This window comes from Gossypium hirsutum, chromosome A03, assembly GCF_007990345.1.
Source record: "Gossypium hirsutum isolate 1008001.06 chromosome A03, Gossypium_hirsutum_v2.1, whole genome shotgun sequence".
In the NCBI taxonomy this organism is placed as follows: domain Eukaryota; kingdom Viridiplantae; phylum Streptophyta; class Magnoliopsida; order Malvales; family Malvaceae; genus Gossypium; species Gossypium hirsutum.
Window position 1 is genome coordinate 29,911,002 of NC_053426.1, and position 13,135 is coordinate 29,924,136.

Here is a 13,135-nt window from a genome sequence, read left to right on the forward strand (position 1 = left end):
ATTAGAAGGTGTTAAATAGAAATTTGGCCAATTTCTAAGTGATGGACAAAAATTGGACATGGATGGAATTTTTGAAAGTTTAGTAAGGAAGGGCATTTTGGTCATTTGGTAAATAAAAGAAATAAAAAGGGAAAATAAAGCCAAAATTGACTCATCTTTTTCATGGAGGCCGAAATTAGCATGGGGGGAGCCATGGCTAGGGTTTTCAAGCTTTCCAAGCTCAATAGTAAGTCCGTTCTAACCTCGTTTTTCAAGTTCTTTACGTTTTTGGAATCCCGGTAATTTGATTAAGCTTATTCTAGCAATAATTTAAGCTAGGGTTCATATTTGGAGAAATACCCATAGGTGAAATGTGTTTATTTTTTTGTTTTATGATAGAATATGAGGTTTTAAATTATGTTAGACAACTTGTGCTACTCGATTTTGAGTGAAAACGAGTAAAATGGCTTAATTGGTAAAAATACCTAATAGTCATAAATATTTGTTAGAGTGAGAATTTGATGTTTCCATAGAAGGAATAAGTGATCATCATGTCATAAAACATAAGAATAAGGGATGAAGTTTAATTCCCGAGCTTAGGGGCAAAAGTGTAAATATGCAAAAGTTTAGAGGCAAAATTGTAATTTTTGCCAAAGTTTGAGTTAAGGACTGTTTTGAATAGTACATTAATTAAATAAGTAAAATATGATTTTTTAGATCGCGAAAAACTAGATTTGAACCTAGAATGAGAGAAAAATCGAAAATTGGGAAAGTTGGTAAAATGGTCGTTTTAGTATCGAGGTAAGTTCATATGTATAATAAGCATTAATTTATGCATGTTTCAATGTAAAATTGATATATTTATTATAATTTCTGAGGTGTTGAAGGTATGTAAGTTGGTATGATAATAATACAGCAATAATGTTGTAATTTATATTTGAAAGTTAAATTTCGTGAATTAATTGAATTATGTTAAATTAAATGATTATGGTGCCAAGTTTATGGATTGATTTAAAAATATGTTTATGGTACATGAAGTGCATTGAATTATCAAACATAAATGTGATTTCTATGATTATGGATATTATGAGAAATTGTAAAGTTCATATGATTTTTAATAAGGCAATGTGTAATTTAATGTTATTGCCTTGATATTAAATGAGATATAAGTTTATATGTAAGTAATACATCAATATTACTTGTATTATGATATTTTATAATAATATTAGAAATATGTTTGTGGATAATTACTTGATTAGTGAAATTGTTGGAAAAGAGAGAGAAATCCCGGTTGAACCTTCGGAAAGATTGGATGATACAGATAGTATGTAGCTAGGTCATATGTATGGTGCTGAGTGCACATCATGTGTACAAGAGAGCTACAAGACATTATTATGTAGCTAGGTCGCATGGGTGAAACTATGTGTACACCATGTAGACAAGAGAGCTACGGGATATATGTAGCTAGGTCGCATGCGTGGTTCAAGGTGAAGGACACCATGTAGACAAAAGAGCTACGAGATAAACTGGCTAGGTCACATGGGTAGTACTGAGTGTTCACCATGTGTACAAGAGAGCCGAACTATATGATGGGTGGAGCTATGTGCTGAAACCACCAAGTATCGAGGATAGATCCGAAGTGTTCAATGGGAGACTCTCTATGTATTGCTTTGTGAGTTTTGTGATGAATAAGTGCAGGAACTTAGTTATGTGAATGATGTGTTCATTAAGTGACCAGGCTGTGGTAAGGTTATAAACAAGTAAGTTATACATGAGGATGATTTCATGGTGAGCTTGTGATCATGGGCCTATACCTGTGATGTATGAAATGTGGTGAAAATGATTTGTGATATGTATGTTAAAATGAGGTTAATACAAAGAAAGTGTGAAAGAGTGAATTAGCAATAAAACTGTTTTGGACAGTAGCAGTAATGTGATTTTGAAAAATCACCAAAAATAGTAGAAATTGAATCAGAGACTGAATGAGATATCAAATTAAATTTTAATGCGTCTATTTTCATTTAAAAGAAACAAAGGAAGAAAAAGAAGTTCTACATTTTGAGATATTTATGTTTTTGTGAGACTGGTTTGGAATGATTACGTGATCCCCTGTTCTGACTTTGGAAAATCAAAACAATTTGGATAAAAATAATTAGAGGATTAAAATTATATTTTTAAAATACCTAATGAGTCTATTTTCAAGATAAATAAACAAGAACATTATCTGAGTTTTGTACTGTGAGATAATTAATTTTTAGTGAAGAGAGGTCAGAACTGTCAAAAAGTGAAATATGGGAAATTTTAATGAATAAACTGTACTAATTGGCTAAACCAAAAATTATGAAAATTTTATGGTAGAAAGATATGTGAGTCTATTTTAATGGAAAATTTACGGATCTTAATTTGGAGCTCTGCAGATTGAATTATAAATAAGTGACTATGACTCATGTGGACAGTTTGATGTGAGCATTTATTAGTAAATTGTGAAATCGTACTTACAAGAATGCTGTATACATTAAGGATGTGGAATGGAGAGGAGGAGGAGGAAAATAAATATATGTGGAATACATGGAAACTATGGTATATGAAATATTTATATAATGAAATAAATGATATGTGTTTATAAGAAAACAGAAAGAGAATGATATGTATCATGACATGTATATATATATGACTAGTCTCAATGTAATGCTTGTTGGGTATGGAGTTGAATTGAAATGTTTCAGGCAAACATGTTATTCTGCGCATTTGAATTGTGGTACTTTTATAAAGATATGATCTAGCTTTAAATATGAATGCTTGATGATTAAGTTGAAGATGTTTGGTAAGATGATAATCTTGGTATAAATGTATAAGTGTGTAAGAGATTCAGGTTGACCAAAGCTTGGAAAATAGCCTAGGTATATTCCACACAGGCAGAGACATGACCATGTGTCTCAGCTGTGTATGGAACACGACTTTGGGACACGGGCGTGTGGAACCTTAAAGCATCAAATTTCCAAGATATTCGTAAGTTCTCGATTTAGTCCCGAACCCTTTCTAAAGTATGTTTTGGGCTTCGTAGACTCAAATAAGGGACTATGTGTAAGTGAATGAACGTTTTGAAATATGAGTGAAATTTTATGGCCCGTATTTTAGTTTATTGTTTGTATGTTTGTCCGGTAACGCCTCGTACCCAATCCCAGCCTCGGGTACGGGTAAGGGGTGTTACATTTGCCATATACATTAAATAAAAATATAACAATCAATAACTAAGTTCGGATTATAGAAATACATGCCGTAATTTTTGAGTTGACCCCCGTCGACTTTGCCTTTTTCCTTTCTTAGCCGAGATTTTCCGGCACAATGTTAGCTACGGAAATGAATTAAAAATTATCAATACACTACAATTCAATTTCACATTGAATATTTCAATTTTTATTCATCTTTTGTCTAAATTCCAATTTAGTCACTAAATCGAAACTAACTTTTATTCTTCACATTTAACGCAATACTTTCATTCAATTTCCACTTTAAACTAACTTCAACTCTCTAATTTCACCATAAAACCATAATTTTGAAATTCTTTCAATTTAGTCCCTACTATTCAAAACTTATGATTTACCTTACAATTTAATCCTTATTTCACTTCTAACTTGAAATTTTATCAATTTAACCCTTAATTCTTTTATTTTTTTAACGTGAACCATATCTAGAAATCTAATATCTTTCAAAATATCAATTTAGTTTCACCAAAACCTTATTCCAAGGCTCCTAAAACATCAAATTTAAGTAAAAAGGGCAAAATTTACTTACCTATTAAAGTTTAAAGCTTCAAAACCTCAATTTTTCCCTTTTTCTTTCTCTCCCCTTTCTTTCCCCCATTTTCGTTTGAGCATTCTGTTTCTTTTCTTTGTTTCCTTTCTTTTTCTTCTTTATTTACTATATATATAATATAATAATAACAATAAAATATCTATATTAAATATCTTTTAAATAACAAATATTTATTTTACATTTGTATATCATCATCTCCATACACTTGTCATAATTAAATTTATTTATTATATAAATATCTTATAATATAGTTACTTAATTAATAAATATCTTTTATAAATAGTAAATACCTATTAGTAATTAAATACAAGTATTACAAGTGTATGTATTTTTATTTACACACTTGTATCAAATCATCACCACACATTTGTCTTTATTTTATTTTTTATTTATTTACTTTATTTAATTAATATAAAAGAATAATATAATAATAAAATAATATTTACTTAAATAATAAGTAAATACATACATGTATAACAAATGTATATACAATATTAATTACACATGTATTTTATTTTTACCACATACTTGGCACTCATTTTGGCTTATTTGCTTATTTAGTCCCTTCAATTTTCTTTATTCTATAATTAAACTTTCACACTTTATTCAATTTAATACTTTTATCTAATTATCCTTAATTTAAGCTAATTCACTTTATTAAACTCTCATTAACCACCCACTTAACTTCGTAAATATTTTTAATAAATATTAACGAATCCATTTTTTAGGAACAGAGACCTGAAAATACACTTTTCCGATAATCGTAAAATTCGGGTCGTTACATGAACATCTATTCAAAAAATTTCTAAAGCATACCATAACTTGACAATGTTGAGGTCAATTCATCACCTATCATGTTGGCCATTTAAACATGCATTAACACATTATCGAAATAACACACATCAACAAGGCATCAAAAGTACCAAGTTTACATCAACCAAAATGACATATACATGCCAAACTCATCAATTACCATAAACCACAAGTCTACATACATGCCATTATAACCTTGATCAAGGCATCAAAATCTACCAATATAATCATTGGATAGTATTATAGATCTCTGATAATACTAGAAAGAACATACGTTTACTCCTTACTTATTGGTTAATTTTTACCCATTTAGTTATCTTTAGCAGATATTTTAGCATTTTTAGTTCAGTAAATTGCATTTTATAACTCAGTGGATCTTAGTCTAGTTATCCTTAATTTTTTCATGTTTTAGTACCAATGTAGCTACATGAGTATTTTGAAATTGCTCCCAAAATTTTTGTCACACCTGAAAGTTGTCCAGATAACAACAAAAAGGTGTGAGCTGTTCAGTCTGGTAAAACCAACTTGTACGTACAAAGGCAACATTATTCTAATGAAAAGACACATGTGCTATTTGGATAACTACTAATATTGACGTGAAAAGGAGAGAGAAATGGGGTATTATCTTCTTCAATCTATCTTTTCAAGCTTTTCGGCGATGGCAGCTTAAACCTCCTACAGGTGAACCAACGTGAAAAGGCTGCAGATTAGCTCTTGACGAGGAGTCCTGAGTGTGACACAAAGGGGAGCTAAGAGATCAAGTTGGGATTTTCTAAAAATAGTACTTTCCACTTGTTTCTTTTATATTTCTTTTCTAAATGATGGTGATTACTTTCTATCTCATGTCTGTACAGAAGTATACATGATTTCTGGGTTAACTGTTATTTTATTCAATCTTGCTTCTGCTGTTTAATCTTTGGGTTTGAATGTTTTTAACATGGAAGTGTTATTGCGGTCACTAACACTAGAAAATGCAGCGACAGTTCAAGCTAACAAGCATGACAATGGAAGTTGCTTGAGGATTAGAGGAATTTAATCCACTTGTTCTTTATAGTGTTCCATTGCCATCATCGAAAGGTGTCGCTAATGTGCATGAATAAGTCTTAGATTAAATATAGAATTTAAGCTTGGTAAGATATTCATTCCAGTTTAATGCATTGACAATCACTTATCCTTTTATACCTTGTGAGCACTTAGTATTCTGTTGAATATTCATGTTGGGGATCTTAGTTTATCATTATTATATATTATCTTATCATTTTCAAGATATTGCTTCGACAACTACTCTCACAATTTATCTAGTTTCTATCTATTTATTGCACTGACATTGATAGACAAAAGACAACCGTCCTCATGGGATCGATATCCGACAAACTCATATTTGTCTACTGTACTTGCATCGACAGTGTATGCTTGCACATTATTGGTATGACGTTAAACAGTCAATCAAATTTTGGTGCCGTTGCTGGGGATGGCATTTGTTTGATTTTTTTTTGTTTTGTTTTTATTTCATAATATTTAGTTGTTACTAACTTATTTTCTTTTTGTCACGGTTTTCACATTTTATTTTCGGAGTTGTATGACCCAAAGCAATTCAGAGTTTATTGTTGATTTTGATCCAAAAATTGAAAGAACCGTTTAGAAGAGACTTCGAGAACAAAGGAATATGGCTTTACCAAAAAACTATGAAGTCATACCTCCGATGCTGAACCAAAATGCTAATGACCCACCATTTCCACAAGATGTTCAAATAAAAAATAGGACTATACGAGATTTTGTAGTAACTGTCTTGGATGACTTACAATCAGGAGTTGTTAGGGCAGCAATCCAAGCTGGAAAATTTGAACTGAAGTCAGTAATGTTTCAAATGTTGAATTCTAATGGGCAATATGTTGGACTGCCACATGAAGATACACGAGAACCATGAAGATACTCGAGAACATCTTAAATTATTTTTATTGATTTGTGCTTCCATTAGTCAACAAGACACTATTGATGATGCTTTGAAGATGCAATTATTGCCTTATTCCTTACAACGAAGAGCTCGTACTTGGTTCCTGTGACAACCAGAATTAGGGCCTAATCAGAATAGTGGTTTCGTGACCACAAATCCGAGATAAAAATAATCGTTTTGTACGAAGCCTTTGAAGTTGATTTGTATTGTTAATGGCATATGTTATAATGATCAAATTGCACGCCATATTTTTGTTGGGTTTTATTTAATAGCATATACTATAATTTGTTAATACCTCGTACCCTGTTCCAGCGACGGATATGGGTAAGGGGTGTTACAGTTCCTTGAACAACCTGCTGGATCAATTGCTTTTTGGAATGCACTAGCAACACAATTTGTTTTGCAATTTAACCCGCCGAAAATATACGCTCATCTCTGAATTGATATTACAACTTATCATTAGGTGGATGATGAGAATCTTCGCAACATATGAGAACGTTATAAATCTTTGCTTCGACATTGTCCCATCCACGGCATTCAATAGGAAACACAAATTGAGATTTTTTATAATGGGTTGAATTCACAAACTAGGAATCTTGTCGACACATCAGCCAATGGTCCTTTGTTGGATTGTACTTCTTAAGATGCTATTGGAATTCTTGAGAGAATTACTCAGAATGATTATCAATATCCTATGTCTAGAGCTGCACGAGTAAAAGCTACTCTATGAGTTATTGAATTGGACACAATATCTGCACTTAGTGCTCAAGTTTATTCTTTTGCAAATAGGATAAAAATATGCAAGGGACTAGTGTCGTTGCACCTATAAAAGTCACTCAACAAGTTGATGTTCCTACTTTTTGTTGTGAGATTTGTAGTGACAATCGTAGCTATGAAGATTATCCACAACATACAGAGAATGCCTTTTATATCAGTAACATTCGCAACAATTCTTATGGCAACTCTTATAATAAATTTACACACAATCAACAATCTTGGGGAAATCAGAATGCTGGACAAAATGCTACAACATTCCGATATGGGAATATATCTACTCAAGGTAATTATAATTCAAGACAAGGTCATTACAATCAACAACAGCAGAACTACAATCAGCATGCTCAAATGCATCCACTTATCTTAAATATGTCTTTCTTGGTGATAACAATACTCTCCCAGTTATTGTCTCTGCAACACTGGATGTAACTTAAGAAAAGAAATTGGCCCATATTTTTAAGCAACATAAACGAGCTATTGCTTAGACTATTACCAATATTCGAGGCATTAGTCCATCTTTTTGCATGCACAAGATCAAGTTGGAAGATTAAGGCAAGTAACCGATTGAGCAATAACGAAGGTTAAACAAGAAGATGAAGAAAGTTGTTAAGAAAAAAAATTATAAAATGGCTTGATGCTAGAATATTTACCCTATTTCTGATAGCAATTGGGTAGGTCTAGTGCAATGCGCTCCTAAAAAGAGTGGCATCACTGTGGTTAGCAACGACAAAGACGAATTAATTCCTACACCCATTTCTATGGGATAGGGAGTCTATATGGATTATCACAAACTTAATACTGCCACAAGGAAGGACCACTTCCCACTTCCTTTCATTGACCAAATGTTGGACATGCTTGATGGGAAAGCCTATTACTGCTTCTTAGACGGCTATTCTGGGTACAATCAAATTGCTATTGCACTAGAAGATCAAGAGAAAACAATTTTCACCTGTCCATTTAGTACTTTTTCTTTTCGCCAAATGCCTTTCTGTCTCTGCAATGCACCAGCCACATTTCAAAGGTGCATGATGGCAATATTCTCGATTATGATTGAAGATTCTTTAGAGGTTTTTATAGATGACTTATCAGTCTATGGGAATGATTTTGATCATTGTGCTGACAATTTGGATAAAGTATTGCAGCGATGTGAAGACACACATCTTGTTCTAAATTGGGAAAAATGTTATTTCATGGCAACTGAAGGCATTGTGTTAGGCCATCGCATCTCCAATCAAGGCATTGAAGTAGACAAAGTTAAAGTGGAAATCATTGAGAAATTACCTTCACTAACAAATGTGAAAGGTATTCACAGTTTTCTTAGGGATGTAGGGTTTTACCTAAGATTTATTAAAGATTTCTCGAAAATTGCAAAGCCCTTATGCTCGTTACTGAGCAGAATAAAAAATTCTTCTTTGACAATGCATATTTTATGCATTCACTCAATTAAAGATGCAGTTAGTAAATGCACCCATTGTCATTGCACCAGATTGGTCTCAAACATTTGAAGTTATGTGCAATGCAAGCGACTTTGTTGTCGATGTTGTTCTAGGACAACGCAAGGGAAAATATTTCTCGCCATGTGTTATGCTAGGAAAACTATTACAGAGACTCAAATCAATTATACCACTATAGAGAAAGAATTATTGGTTGTAGTTTTTATTTTTGACAAGTTTCATTCTTATCTTGTTGGCGCAAAGGTTACCGTATTTACTGATCACTCAGTGTTAAGATATCTTTTTGTGAAGAAGGATGCAAAACCAAGACTGATATGTTGGATCTTACTATTGCAAGAATTTGACATCGAGATAAAAGACTGCAAAGGTTCAAAAAATTAGGTTGTAGACCATCTGTCTCGATTGGAAGTGGGCAGCAAAGATGGAAACATACTTCAAATTGTCAACACATTCCCAAATGAGAAGTTATTTGTTGTAGATGCATCACCTTGGTAAGCGGATTTGGTTAATTATCTAGTGTGTGTGGAAAACTCCCATTGGGTTTCATAAGCCATCAAAAAGATATTTCTTCGTGAAACAGTAAAGTACCATTGGAATGAATAGTTTTATTCAAGGTATGCAATAACAACATTATTTGGCATTGTGTTCCAGAAGAGGAGATGCTTTAAATTCTGAAGCATTGTCATGATGCTCCTTATGGAGGTCATTCCAATGGCATATGAACTGCTGCTAAGGTTCTCCAATCAGGATTCTACTGGCCTTCATTATTCAAAGACACTCACAATTTTGTGACTTAATGTGATAAATGTCAGTGCACTGGCTCTACATCCCGACGCAATGAAATGTTGCAACAACCAATTATGGAGGTTGAATTATTCGATGTTTGGGGCATGGATTTTATGGACCATTTCCAAGTTCATTTGGGAATCTTTATATATTAGTAGTTATTGACTATGTCTCGAAGTAGGTTAAGCTGTTGCAATCCTAAAGGATGATGCAAAGGCAGTGCTTACAGTTTTTCACAAGCATATACTCACTCACTTTGGCACACCAAAGGCATTGATTAATGATCAGGGTACACACTTTCATTGCAACCAAGTGGTAGCTGCACTGAAGAGGTATGGATTTAATCATAGAATGGCTACTACTTATCATCCGAAAACTGATGGACAAGTCGAAGTATCAAATCGAAAAATTAAAAACATTCTTGAGAAGGTTGTGAACCCTTTAAGGAAAGATTGGTCTTCCAGACTAGATAACGCTTTATGGGCATTGCGGACATCATACAAAACTCCATTAGGGATGTCACTGTATCAATTGGTTTTTGGGAACGCATGTCACTTGCTAGATGAATAGGAGCACAAAGCAATGTGGGCAATTAAGTAAGTGAACATGGACTATTAAGTTACAAGAAAGAAAAGGTTGTTGGATATCACTGAACTGGAGGAGATTAGGCGAAATGCCTATGAAAACATTGCAATTTACAAGGAAAAAGACCAAACAATGGCATGAAAAAATTATTTTGCAGTGAAAATTTATCACGGGTCAACAAGTTTTATTATTCAATTCTAGACTGAAATTGCACCCTGGTAAATTGTGTTCTCATTGGTCTAGACCTTTCAAAGTTGTCGAAGTATTTCCTCGTGGCGTGGTCACAATCAGAGATTTACATGATGGACACCAGTTCAAAGTGAATGGTCAACGATTGAAACATTATCTTGGAATATTGATCAAAAGTAGGCAGAGGCCATTAGATTGGTCAAAAAATTTTAGTTCTTATGAAATTTAGTATGTAATTTTATTTTATTTTTGTTCCTGTTCAAGTTTGTTTTACTTTTTTTATTTTTATTTTTACTGAATAATTAGGTACCGTTGTCGACACACTTAGGCTTTATTGTCAACGTGGTTCGTACTATTGTACTATCACGTATGACTCACCATGAATGAAGGGTAGATCGGAATTTTCAAATCCCACCATTTGATCAAAAGTGACCTAGCCGTCTGATTTGTCTGGACCGGCGCAATTACCATTAGACACATTACTGATAGAAGTTGCAGAGGTAACTAGTGAGAAACACAACAACTCATTGTCGATAGTGGTCTATACCAGACCACTCAAGGTGACCCCTCCTACACAAGAAGCAACCGGTAATGCCGAGGTAGTATGGGAAAATGAAAAGTGATTCAAGGACCGTGTGAAGCCCAAAGAAAAGAAGAGAAAGCGCAAGAAGGAGGAGAAAAAAGGAGGAAGAAGAAACATCGTGCAACCACATTGATGGCCGAGGAAAACTGAGTCAGTTTATTTTAAGTTTTAGCTGTAATATTCATGCATTGTGTATAGCTGTAATTTTCATTTTGTTAGTGAACATTGTCATTGCATTTTTATTTTCATTGCATTTTAATGTTAGTACATTAGGGACAATGCAAACTTTATGTTTGGGGGAATGCATATGAGTTTTGGAAATCCACCCAGATTTAAAAAAAAAAGAATAGTTTTTAATGAAACATGCAAGGTTTATTTTTGGTTAATACAAATGTGTTTGAAAATTTTTGTTATATTCGATGCTTAATTCTTAAATCATGTGAACTATCAATGAATGAGTTGGATAAATTGACTTAATGTTGTATCTTCAATTCTTTGTTGAATGATTTAGGTTACATTAGTAATGGATAATTGGTAGCATTCCTTGAATCTTGAATGAATCTGCCTTTTACAACTGCTTATATGTATATATATTTATGAATATGAGACACTCCAAAGTGGGTGTATTGTGAAATTTTAAAGAGGGAACACTCCAGTGCAAGAGTTAGAAAAATAAATCTGGCCAAAGGCTATCGCTGCATGAGTGTGTGTTGGCGCAAGTACATTCTCCCTAGGGGTTTGTTGCACTCCATCATTACTTCTCAAGAACAAGGGTATAGGAAGGCAACAATATCCGTTATTCATAAAAAAAGGAGACATATATTGTACAATAAATGTTGTATTGGTAGATAGAATTTAGGGTTTAAAGCATGATACTGGTTTTGATGAAGTTGCAATCATATTCATTCAAACTTAAGTATTATCGATGCAATATTTTGTCATCTAAATATGACTCATTCATTGGGATTTTAGGTGATTCAAGTTACTAGAATGATCATTTGCCTTAGTTAACTTTTGTGTATCCTTACTAGTTTTTTTTTTACTTGAGGACAAGTAAAAACTCAAGTTTAGGGGTGTGATAATCCTAGAAAGAACATATGTTTTCTCACTACTTATGGGTTAATTTGTACCAGTTTAGTTATCTTTAGCACATATATTAGCATTTTCAGTTCAATAAATTGCATTTTATAACACATTGGATCTTAGCCTATTTATCCTTAATTTTGTCATGTTTTGGTACCAATGTCGTTGCATGAGTATTTTCAGATTGCGTCCAGAATTGTCGTCGCACCTGACAACTGTCCAGATAATAACAAAAAGGTGTGAGTTGTCCAGTCTGGTACAACCAACTTGTATGTACAGAGGCAACATGATTCTGATGAAAGGACACCTATGCTATTTGGATAACAATTAATATTGACATGAAAAGGAGAGAGAAAGGGGGTATTATCTTCTTCAACCTATCTTCTGAAGCATTTCAGCAATGGCAGCTTAAACCTCCTACGGGTGAATCGATGTGAAAGGGATGTAGCTTAGTTCTTGATAAGGAGCCCTAAGTGCAACACAAGAGGGAGTTGAGAGATCAAGTCAAGATTTTCTAGGAATAGTACTCTCCACTTGTTTCTTTTATAAGCGATGGTGATTACTTTCTATTTCATGTCTATACGGAAGTATACATGATTTTTGGGTTAAATGTTTTTTTATTCAATCTTGCTTCTACTATTTAATCTTTGTGTTTGAATGTTCTTAGCATGGAAGTGTTATTACAGTCACTGACACTGGAAAGTGCAGCGACGGTTTAAACTGACAAGCATGACAATGGAAGTTGCTTGAGGATTAGAGGAATTTAATCCATTTGTTCTTAATAGTGTTCCATTGCTATCATTGAAAGGTATGGCTAATGTGCATGTTTAAGTCTTAGATTAAATATAGAATTTAAGCTTGGTTAGATATTCATTCCAATTTAATGCATTGACAATCACCTATTCTTTTATACCTTGTGAGCACTTAGTATTCTCTTGAATATTCATGTTGGGGATCTCAATTTATCATTATCATATTTTATCTTATTGTTTTTAAGTTATTGTTTCAACAACTACTCTGACAATTTATCTCGTTTCTATCTACTTATTCACTGACATTATAGACAAAAGACTACCATCCTCGTAGGATCGATATCCAACAAACTCATATCTGTCT